The 11,297-nt window shown below is 45.1% G+C and overlaps 1 long non-coding RNA gene across 1 annotated transcript; it reads left to right on the forward strand.

Annotated features, from left to right (window-relative positions):
- Positions 1-172: 172 nt before the first annotated feature.
- Positions 173-10,472, forward strand: LOC138987264 (uncharacterized). The gene is made up of 3 exons (XR_011463758.1): positions 173-535; positions 1,022-1,174; positions 1,929-10,472. It is a non-coding gene; the product is annotated as an uncharacterized lncRNA (long non-coding RNA).
- The last annotated feature ends 825 nt before the right edge of the window (positions 10,473-11,297 follow it).

The raw sequence follows: 11,297 nt of genomic DNA on the forward strand, positions 1-11,297 counted from the left end.
CAGTTGTGTTGGACTCTGCAACCCAATGGACTATACAGTCCATGGAATCCTCCAGGCCAGAATACTGAAGTGGGTAGCCATTCCCTTCTCCAGGGGATCTTCCCAACCCAGGGATCGAACCCAGGTCTCCCACATTGCAGGTGGATTCTTTACCAGATGAGCCGCCAGGGAAACCCCCCCACCTCTACCTCGGTGTACCCCTATGTAGGGGCCAATGTTGGGACCAAAGCGGACAGAGCACTGCTTTCTAGCATCTGTTACAAACCTCAAGTGACAGGATGCTCACCCCGTATTTTCCAAAGACTTGGAATCAGGAGGGAGTGTCCTGGGTTAAAGTTTGTTGACTTAAAAATATATGCGCATCCTAAAAGTTGGGAGTTATGTTTTAAATTTTATTTATTTAGGCTGCCCTGGGCCTTCATTGTGACACATGGGCTTCGTTGCCCCTCAGCTCTTGGGATCCTAGTTCCCCAACCAGGGCTGGAAGCCACGTCCCCAACATTGCAAGGCAGATTTCTAACCACTGGACCACAAGGTAAGTCCCTGGGAGTTACGTTTTATTTGTCAGAAATTTTTACGACTTCAAGCCCAGGAGCATCACCTCAAAAAATTCTGAGAGAACTATTCTGAGGAGGCAAAGGGGGAAGTCAGGATATACAGGAGTTTTGTAACAAAGGGCAGATAGTCTGATCATCAAAAGATATTGTTAATTAAAACCAAATATCTTAAGGAATCTAGTGCTTTTCTGTGTAAGGGAAGCTGCAAGAATCTGGGCTCATGGAAATTATTTCTTTGATATGTACTTCAGCTATATGGGACCAGTATCCTATATTTTCGCATCTGAGTTTCCTCAGGGTTTACCATGAGGAGGGGCTGCCGTCTGATGGCTATTAGAAGTCAGGGATTCTTCTCCTTCCTGAGTTTCCTCAGGGCTCACCAGTTCCTGTTGGAGGGCTGCATTCGCTGATGACCGGGACATCCTTTGTTTAATGATATGACAGGCAATATCCCATTTCTCAAGGTGACAAGGTGACTTTCAGAGCTTTCCCTCATCTGTGCAGCAGAATGCTGGCTGCAGCCTCATTTATGTGTCTGCATTGGGCACTCTGGCATCGAGTGAGCAGCCCACCATGGATCTTCTTTGAACAAGAGCCTGGGCATCATTGGAGAAATGGTGAGGGGCAATGGGGAACTGCTTATATGGCTCCTTAATATTAAGATCATCTCCCCCAAAAGGAGAAGAAATGCTATCCCAGCCTTTTGGAGGGGAAGTCGTGGGTGGAGATGGAAGGCAGAGGTGGCAGTGGGAGGGATCGAAGGACCTGGGCTCTCTCTGGGCAGGGTCAGAATTGCTGAGGATGGTGGGACTCAAAATATCCTCATGGGGTGCAAATCCTTTGGGGTTGGCTGCAGGGGCTGTCACCCTTGATGAGAGATCAGACTCTTAGAGCTGAGGAGGGGCCTATGGGACCACAACTCTCATATGCATAGCGTATGGGGATGGTTTAGCCTAAGGGGACAAGGGGTTATGTCTACAAAAGAGAGTGATGCTCCCTGTTTTACTAACTGTCACAGTGGCTGTCAGTGCCCACTCCACTCATGTCCTCTGGACCCTGACTGTTCCCACACATACTGTATCAGCTTGTGTTTCTCTGCCTGAGGACTTTCTCTGGCTGCAGGACCATGCTCAGCACCCTCACGGGTCAGTCTGAAGGCTTGGAGAGCTAAGGGGCCAGGAGCAGCACCTTAGCTCTCAGCCAGAGCTGGGAGGAAGTGGTGGGTAAATACCGCAGCTTCCTCGTGTCTCTGGGCACAATTTCGTCCTGTGTGTGTCCCAGAGTCTCCACCAGGACTGAGCCCCGACTGCCCATAGCAGTCCCAGCTTCTTGAGTCACTCTGAGTTCGTTTCCTTCTTCCCTCCCTTGTAGGAGCTTCCTGGGATCAACTCCAGAATAAACGACTTTGCATTCAAATCCTTACCGCAGGATCTGCTTTGGGGAATATAGAAACTAAGACACTGATAGCTTCCTGATAAAAATGGCAGGTTGATAGCAGCTCCCACTGTAGCCCTAAAGAAAGTAATACAGTCAACTTGTTAAGTGTCTTGTGAGCTAAAGACCCCTGTGAATACAAAGGTCTGTAGGACTGTCTAGAGTGTGATCAGAAGGACATGACGTTTCTGGCCTGGCAAGTGTAGATTCAGATCCTAAACGGGCACCGGTCGCCATGTGGCCTTGGGTGTGTCACTTTGCCTCCCTGAACCTCAGTCTCCTTATCTAAGAAAGGTGATGGGCAGCAGTCCTCACTTTTCATGTTCTCTGAGGACTGAAAACGGTGATGCTGGTAATAGGCTTGGCGTAGAGGCTGGCCGAGAAGCAGGCACTGGTGGATGGGCACTTGCACCACACAGGTCAGTGTGCTGGGTGTCTAGAGTCAGTGATGGCGCTTGTAGCCTGGCAGCCCCTGAGGTCTCCTCTTTTCAGTAAAGGCAATTTGAGGTTGGGAGCTTTATCCCTGGAGCAGCCAGGGCCTTGCTGTTCCTCTTCTGACTCTGAACCTGGCCTTTTGGCCAGAATGGTCTCCCAGGTAGGCCTGGCCCTGGCCCTACTCCTGTCTCCACCACCCCAGCTGGCACCCTGGCAGCCAGGCCTGTCTGTGCTTATCAGCTCCCGTGTTGACTCAGGATGGGTACGAGCCTCCTGTCCCCCCTTGGAAAACAAGAAAACATGTTTTGCCAGTGGCGGGGTGGAGTGGGGTGGCCTCTCTGGCTCCAGGCCGGGCCCCCAGCAAGGCCGCCAGTGGGCAGGCAGCCTGTTGTTATTGGAGTGGAGAGCTGGCTCCCCAGCGCCTGTTTCCTCCAGCTGTCCAAGCACGGCAGGCTGGCGGGCTGGGGAGGAAGCCCCCGGTCTGCAGGCCCCAGCTGAACCCCCTGTCACAACACGGGAACAATGGCCTGGAGGGGCTGGAGGGTGCGCACCAGAGCAGCCCCGTCTGTTCCAGGCTCCCACCAGCGACAGGGACAGGTTGCTGCAAGGTCTGCTTCCCCTCCCCCGTCTTGTTTTCCACCTTGCTGGGCACACTATCTCCCACCACAGAGCCAAGGAAAATAGTGGCCTCAGGAAATGGCTCTGGGCTGTTGCTGGGGTTCTACAGCTCTGGGAGGTAGCAGAATGGGAGGAGGGGACCACAGCAGGACGAGCATTGCACAGGCTCCATTCTGCTTGGGACTGTAGTTAATGAGTTGGGGTCTCTTTCCGTGAGCACCTTGAGGACTTGGTCTCCTTGCATTTTTGTGTCTTCAGGCCCAGCCTAGGGCCTGGCACAGAGCAGGGAGCAGAAATGATTTGTTGAATAAATCAAAGGAAGATTGAACGTATGAACAGGTCAATTTCTAGCTTTGCTATCTAATGGCTATGTGACTTTCAGCAGGTTACTTAAAATCTATCTGAACTTTGCTTTCTTCATCGGTAGAATAAGTACCTCCTAGGCTTGCTGTGAAAATGAAATGTGCTTCTAGCATCTTATTTTTCTTCTGGGGAATATATACCACAATAAATCCCATAGATGGTAACCAGCATTAGTACATGATGGGTGCTGCTGGTGTTACTGTCAGTGTGTGATTTAAAGGAGGTAGCTGCAATATTAGCAGTAAGAGGTCTATAGTCCTGTTTCCTTGGGTTCAGGAAAGGGGTTGAGCAGATGCTATCCTACCTGGGGCCAGGAGTACCTCTCCCCACCTGTTCACAGACCTCTGCTCTGTAGGCTGGCTCCTGGGAGCCTGGCCAGCCTTGGTAGCCCTTGGGGATGAGGCAAGTAGTTCTGGGTTCACTTGGAGGACTCATGTGGATCAGGCTGTATAGGCTCTACCATCTGTTACCTACTTTAACCTTCACAACAATCATTTGAAGAAGACGCTGGTATTCCCAACTTACAGATGGGGACACTATTCCCAACTTACAGATGGGGACACTGAGTCTCAGAGAGAAAGGCACACAACCAAGGTCACAGTGCTGGCAATTTATAGAGAGATTTGGATCTAAGTCTTAGAAATGCCAAGTTATGTTCATTCTATTGTGCCTCACTGCCCATAGATAAAGTGTACTATGTAGAACCTTGAATTGTTGGTGGGATTTGGTCTTTCAATGACTTTGGACTAGGGACTATAAGAAAAAATAAAGATGGAGGTTGAGCATAGAGCAAGGGATGGAAACTGAAGAATAGAAAGCTGAGAGCTTTTGGGGAGTGGTGTTCAGAGTAGGAAGGATGAGGATGGGTATACATATATTTGATTAGTCAAGCAGACTAATGCTATAGCAATAACACCAGCAATAAGAACTCACTCAGCTCTCCACGGGGCTTCTCAGGTGGCTTAGTGGTAAAGAACCCTCCTGGCAATGCAGGAGACCTGGGTTCGATCCCTGAGTCAGGAAGATTCTCTGGAGGAGGAAATGGCAATCCACTTCAGTGTTCTTGCTGGGATATTCTCAGCAAGATGGATGGAGGAGCCTGGTGGGCTACAGTCCATGGGGTCACAAAGAGTCAGACGTGACTAAGTGACTGAGCACACACGCGTGCACGCACACACACACACACTCACAACTCTCCATGGCTTAATACAGGTAAAGTTCCTTTGTTGCTTATTTCATAGTGGGGGAAGGAGGGAGCTATTTTATGCAGTCCTTCAGGGACCCAGGCTTCTTCCAGGTTGTAATTTCATTCTCTTTTAGGGTCTGAGTCCTCCACCGGATCCTCTCTATCCTCCAGCAAACGGAGAGATCATGGGGAAGGCAACCCTCTCCTAACTGCCATGCTCACAAGTAACTCATATCACTACATTTCATCATACACATTTCATCTACATATGGGTGAGAACTAGTTGTGTGGTCCTACCCAAATGCAAAGAGGCTAGAAATGGGGTCTAGCAGTGTGTCCAGGAAGAAGTTGACAACATGATATGGGTGAATCCTAGCAGGCTCTGCCACAAAAATATCAGTGCTTTGAAAAATATGTGTAACTAACAATCACTAGGGCTTCCCTGGTGGCTCAGATGGTAAAGAATCCACCTGCAATGTGGGAGACCTGGGTTCAATCCCTGGGTTGGGAAGATTCCCTGGAAAAGGGAATAGCTGGAGAAGGGAATGGCCACCCACTCCAGTATTCTTGCCTGAAGTCCATGGACAGAGAAGCCTGGCAGGTTACAGTCCATGGGGTCGCAAAGAGTCGGACACGACTGAGCGACTCTCACTTCACAACCATCACTGAATTCTTTCCATGTGTGAGGTCTGTACTAAGTTCCCTAGAGAGATTATCTCATTTAATTCTTACTTAATCCTTGCAACAACCCTGTGAGGTAGGTTCTAATAGAGATGGTGCCCTACTTACAGCCCAGGAAATTGGCAACCATCAATCTGCTTTCTCTCACTGAAGTTTGGTCATTTCCAGAATTTTATAAATGGAATTGTATAACTTATCATCTTTTGTGTTTTTTACTCAGCTTGTTTTTAAAATTCATCCATGTTCCTGGTATGATCAATCTTTTATCCTTCCAAGTGGGTTTTGTTATGGTATTTCATTATGGTTTTAACTTGCATTTCCTTGTTTACTTATATTATTGATGAAATTCCATTTATCAATTTTTTCTTGCATGGTTTGTACTTTTGTGTTCTAACAAATCTTTACTCAACCCGAGAATTTATCTTCTTTTTGCTTCTAGAAGTTTTTATTATTAGCTCTCATGTTTAGGGTTTTGACCTACTTGGTGCTAATTTCTATGTATGGTGTGAGGTAAGGGCTCAGGTTCCTTTTCCCTTCAATATCCAATTGTTCCAGGACCATCTGATGAAGAAACCATCCTTTCCTCACTTGCTTATCTTACATCTTTGTGAAAAAGCAACTGGCAACATATGTGTAGATCTATTTCTGAATTTTCTATTCTGTTCTGTTGATCTATTGTTTATTGCTCTACTAATACCACACCTTTTTAATCACAGTAAGTCCTTAAAACAGGTAGTGTTTGTCCTCCAACCTAGTTCTTTTTTTTTTTTTTTTTTTTAAGAATATTGCATTTTGAGACTCTGTTATTAGGAGCATTAATACCCATTTAAGAAAAGCAGAGACATTACTTTGCCAACAAAGGTCTGTCTAGTCAAGGCTATGGTTTTTCCTGTGGTCATGTATGGATGTGAGAGTTGGACTGTGAAGAAGGCTGAGTGCTGAAGAATTGATGCTTTTGAACTATGGTGTTGGAGAAGACTCTTGAGAGTCCCTTGGACTGCAAGGGGATCCAACCAGTCCATTCTGAAGGAGATCAGCCCTGGGATTTCTTGGAAGGAATGATGCTAAAGCCGAAACTCCAGTACTTTGGCCACCTCATGTGAAGAGTTGACTCATTGGAAAAGACTCTGATGCTGGGAGGGATTGGGGGCAGGAGAAGAAGGGGACGGCAGAGGATGAGATGGCTGGATGGCATCACTGGCTCAATGGACGTGAGTCTGAGTGAGCTCCGGGAGTTGGTGATGGACAGGGAGGCCTGGCGTGCTGCGATTCATGGGGTCGCAAAGAGTCGGACACGACTGAGCGACTGATCTGATCTGATCTGATATCTTCTTAAACTTGTTTTTTTTTTTTTTTGGCTACACTGTGTGGCATGTGGGATCTTAGTTCCCCAACCAGGGGTTGAACCCACACCCCCTGCAATGGAAGTGTGGTGTCTTAACCACTGGGTCACCAGGGAAGTCCCTTGAATTGGTGCCTTTACATTATGAGATGCTCTCCTACCCCTGGTAGTATTCTTTGTTCTAAAGTATATCTTGTCTATATAGCCATTCAACTATCTGTTAGTATTTGTGTGGTATATTTTTTCCATTTTTCCTTTTTAGTTAAAGGATTCATGTTGATGTATGGCAAAACCAATACAATATTGTAAAGTAATTAACCTCCAATTAAAATAAATAAATTTATATTAAAAAATACAAATCATTTTTACAGAAGTTTTAGGTTTACAGCAAAATTGAACAGAAAGTACGGAGTTCGCATATACCGCCTTCCTTCTTCCCTCCCCACCTCCAGTCTCTCCCACTATCAACATCCAGAACCAGAGTGATACATTTGTTGTAATTAATGAACCTACATTGATACATCATCATTACTCAAAGTCTTTAGTTTACATTAGGGTTCACTCTTCCTGCTGTATATTCTGTGGGTTTTGACAACTGTATAAGGACATGTATTCACTGTTAGAGTACCATACAGAATATTTTAATTGTCCTAAAATCATCAGTACTCTTATTTATCCCTCTCTCCTCTCTAACCCTTGGCAACCATTGATCTTTTTTCATTGTTGCCATAATTTCACCTTTGCCAGAATGTCCTATAGTTGGAATCATACAGTATGTAAGCTTTTTAACTTCTTTTACTAGGTAATAAGCATTTAAGTTTCTTTCCTGTCTTTCATTGGCTTAATAGCTCATTTCTTGTTAGTGCTGTATAATATTCCATTGTCTGAATGTACCACAGTTTATCCACTCACCTACTTAAGGCTATCTTAGCTGTCTCCAAGTTTTGGAAAATTTTAATAAAGCTGCTATAAACATCTATGTGCAAGTTTTTGTGTGGGTATACAATTTCTTTGTTTTTCATTTTGTGGACATAAGTATTTTTTAATAGTTCTTTTTCGTCTACATGCATATACACTCTTTATTTTATATTGGAATATAGCTGGTTAACAAACAACGTTAAACCTCCCTCTGGAGGCTGCCACATAGCAGTGAGCAGAGTTCCATGTGCTATACAGAAGGTCTTTGTTGGTTATCCACTTACAGTAGTGTGTGCATAGACATCTGAGAAGGCGATGGCACCCCACTCCAGTACTCTTGCCTGGAAAATCCCATGGACAGAGGAGCCTGGTGGGCTGCAGTCCATGGGGTTGCGAAGAGTCGGACATGACTGAACAACTTCACTTTCACTTTACACTTTCATGCATTGGAGAAGGAAATGGCAACCCACTCCAGTGTTCTTGCCTGGAGAATCCCAGGGACGGGAGAGCCTGGTGGGCTGCCGTCTATGGGGTCGCACAGAGTCAGACACGACTGAAGCGACTTAGCAGCAGCAGCAGCAGTACATAGACATAACTTTTTGACTCCTTTGATTGTGACATTGAGAAGGAGTGGAGAAAGGAGACATCTTTGCCTTATTCCTAATCTGAGTGGGAAAGTTTCTAGTTTCTCACCACGAGGTATGCTTACTGTAGGTTTTTTGTAGATGCTCTTTGTCAAGTTGAGGTCTTTACCCTCTGTTCTGAGTTTATTTCACTTTACTTTCTTCTTGCTTGCATAGTTTCTGAGGAGAGGTATCTTATCTTTGTTCTTCCTATAGGTAAGGTGTTTTTCCCTTCTGAATTCTTTCAGGACTTTTTTTTCTTCATTTTTGATTTTCTGCAATTTGAATATGATGTTTTCCCTGGTGGTTCCTATGGTAAAGAATCTGCTTGCAATGCAGCAAACTTGGGTTCAATCCCTGGGTTGGGAAGATACTCTTGAGAAGAGAATGGCAACCCACTCCAGCATTCTTGCCTGGGAAATCCCATGCATAGAGGAGCCTGGTGGACTATAGTCCATGGAGGTCGCAAAGAGTTGGACATGACTGAGTGACTAACACACACTTGCCTTGTTGTTGTTCAGTCACTCAGTCGTGTCTGACTCTTTGAGACCCCATAGACTGCAGCACACCAGGCTTTCCTGTCCTTCACCATCTCCTGGAGTTTGCTCAAACCCATGTCTATTGAGTCAGTGATGCCACACTTGCCTGGTTTTAGTATTTTTGACATTTATCCTGCTTATTGTTTCCTGAGCTTCTTAGGTCTGTGGTTTGGTATCAGACATTAATTCTGGGGAAATTCTGAGTCATTATTGCTTCAAATAATTCTTCTGTTCTTTTATCTTTTTCTTCTTCTTTTATTCCCATTATGTATATATTATACTTTTCGTAGTTATCCCATAGTTCCTGGATATTCTATTCTGTTGTTGGTTTCAGGTTTTTTTGTTTTTTGTTTGCTTTTCAGTTTTGAAATTTTCTTCTGTGTTATCTTTAAGCTCAGAGATTCTTTCCTCAGCTGTGTGCATTCTACGTATAAACTCCTCAAAGGCATTCTTTAATTCTATTATACTGTTTAAAAAAAATCTCTAGTAGTTCTTTTGATTCTTTCTTAGCATTTCTGTCTCTCTGCTTACATCGACCACCTGTTCTTGCATCTTATCTCTTTTATTCACTAGAGCCCTTATCATATTAATCATAGTTATTTACAATTCCCAGGCTGGTAAATTCAACATCCCCATCATATCTGTATCTGGTTCTGATGTTTGCTCTGTCTCCTCAAACTGTTTTTGCCTTTTAGTATGTCTCATACTTTTTTCTTGCTAGCTGGTCATGATGTACTAGGTAAAGAGAACTGCTGTAAATAGAACTTTAGTAATGTGGTGGGGAGGTGTGGGGACAAGGCAAGTGTTCTGTAGTCCTATGATTGTCTCTATGAGGTTCTGGACTGTGAGCCTCACAAGATCTTCTCATGTATTTCCTCCCTGCTTCCCGTTGGTGAGACAAGTTGGCAATAGGGGATTGGAGCTGAATATTTTCCTTCCTTCACAGGTCAGTTAGGCTCTGATAAAACTCCAGCAAGTAATGTGTGTGCTATGTCGCTTCAGTTGTGTCCAACTGTTTGCGACCCAAGGGGCTGTAGCCCGCCAGGCTCCTCTGTCCATGGGAGTCGCCTCCTCCAGGGGATCTTCTCTTATGTCCCCTGCACTGCCAGGCGGTTCTTTACCTCTAGTGCCACCTAGGAAGCCCACAGTAGCTTAAAGTGAAAGGAAAGTGAAGTCGCTCAGTTGGGTCTGACTCTTTGCGACCCCATGGACTGTAGCCTACCAAGCTCCTCTGTCCATGGGATTTTCCAGGCAATAGTACTGGAGTGGATTGCCATTTCCCTCTCCAGGGGAATCTTCCTGACTCAGGGATCGAACCCAGGTCTCCCACATTGTAGACAGACGCTTTACCGTCTGAGCCACCAGGGAAGTCAGCTCTGGTTAAATAGTTTCCCCTGAGGATCAGTTCAGTTCAGTTACTCAGTCGTGTCCAACTTTTTGCAACCCCAGGGACTGTAGCATGCCAGGGCTTCCCTGCCTATCACTATCTCCTGGAGCTTGCTCAAACTCATGTCCATAGAGTTGGTAATGCCATCCAACCATCTCATCCTCTGTAATCCCCTTCTCCTCCCGCCTTCAATCTTTCCCAGCATCAGGGTCTTTTCAAATGAGTCAGCTCTTGGCATCAGGTGGCCAAAGTATTGGAGTTTCAGCTTCAACATCAATCCTTCCAATGAACACTCAGGACTGATCTCCTTCAGAATGGACTGGTTGGATCTCCTTACAGTGCAAGGGACTCTCAAGGGTCTTTTCCAATACCACAGTTCAAAAGCATCAATTCTTTGGTGCTCAGCTTTCTTTATAGTCCAACTCTCACATGACTATTGGAAAAACCATAGCTTTGACTAGACAGACATTTGTCGGCAAGATAATGTCTCTGCTTTTTAATATGCTGTCTAGGTGGGTCATAGCTTTACTTCCAAGGAGCAAGCATCTTTTAATTTCATGGCTGCAGTCACCATCTTCAGTGATTTTGGAGCCCAAGAAAATAAAGTCTGTCACTATTTCCATTGTTTCCCCTTTTATTTACCGTGAAGTGATGGGACCAGATGCTATGATCTTAGTTTTTTGAAAGTTGAGTTTTAAGCCAGCTTTTTCACTCTCCTCTTTCACTTTCATCAAGAGGCTTTTTAGTTCCTCTTCACTTTCTGCCCTAAGGGTGGTATCATCTGCATATCTGAGGTTATTGATATTTTTCCCTGCAATCTTGATTCCAGCTTGTGCTTCCTCCAGCCCAATGCTTCTCATGGTGTACTCTACATAGAAGTTAAATATATGCAGGGTGACAATAAACAGCCTTGATGTACTCTTTTCCTGATTTGGAACCAGTCTGTTGTTCCATGTCCAATTCTAACTGTTGCTTCCTGACCGGCATACAGATTTCTCAGGAGGTAGTTTAGGTGGTCTGGTATTCCCAACTCTTGAAGAATTTTCCACAGTTTGTGGTGATGTACACAGTCAAAGGCTTTGACGTAATCAATAAAGCAGAAGTAGTTGTTTTTCTGGTATTCTCTTGCTTTTTTGATGATCCATTGGATGTTGGCAATTTGATCTCTGGTTCCTCTGCCTTTTCTAAATACAGCTTGAACATCAGGAAGTTTG

This window comes from Bos mutus, chromosome 3, assembly GCF_027580195.1.
Source record: "Bos mutus isolate GX-2022 chromosome 3, NWIPB_WYAK_1.1, whole genome shotgun sequence".
NCBI classification, from domain to species: domain Eukaryota; kingdom Metazoa; phylum Chordata; class Mammalia; order Artiodactyla; family Bovidae; genus Bos; species Bos mutus.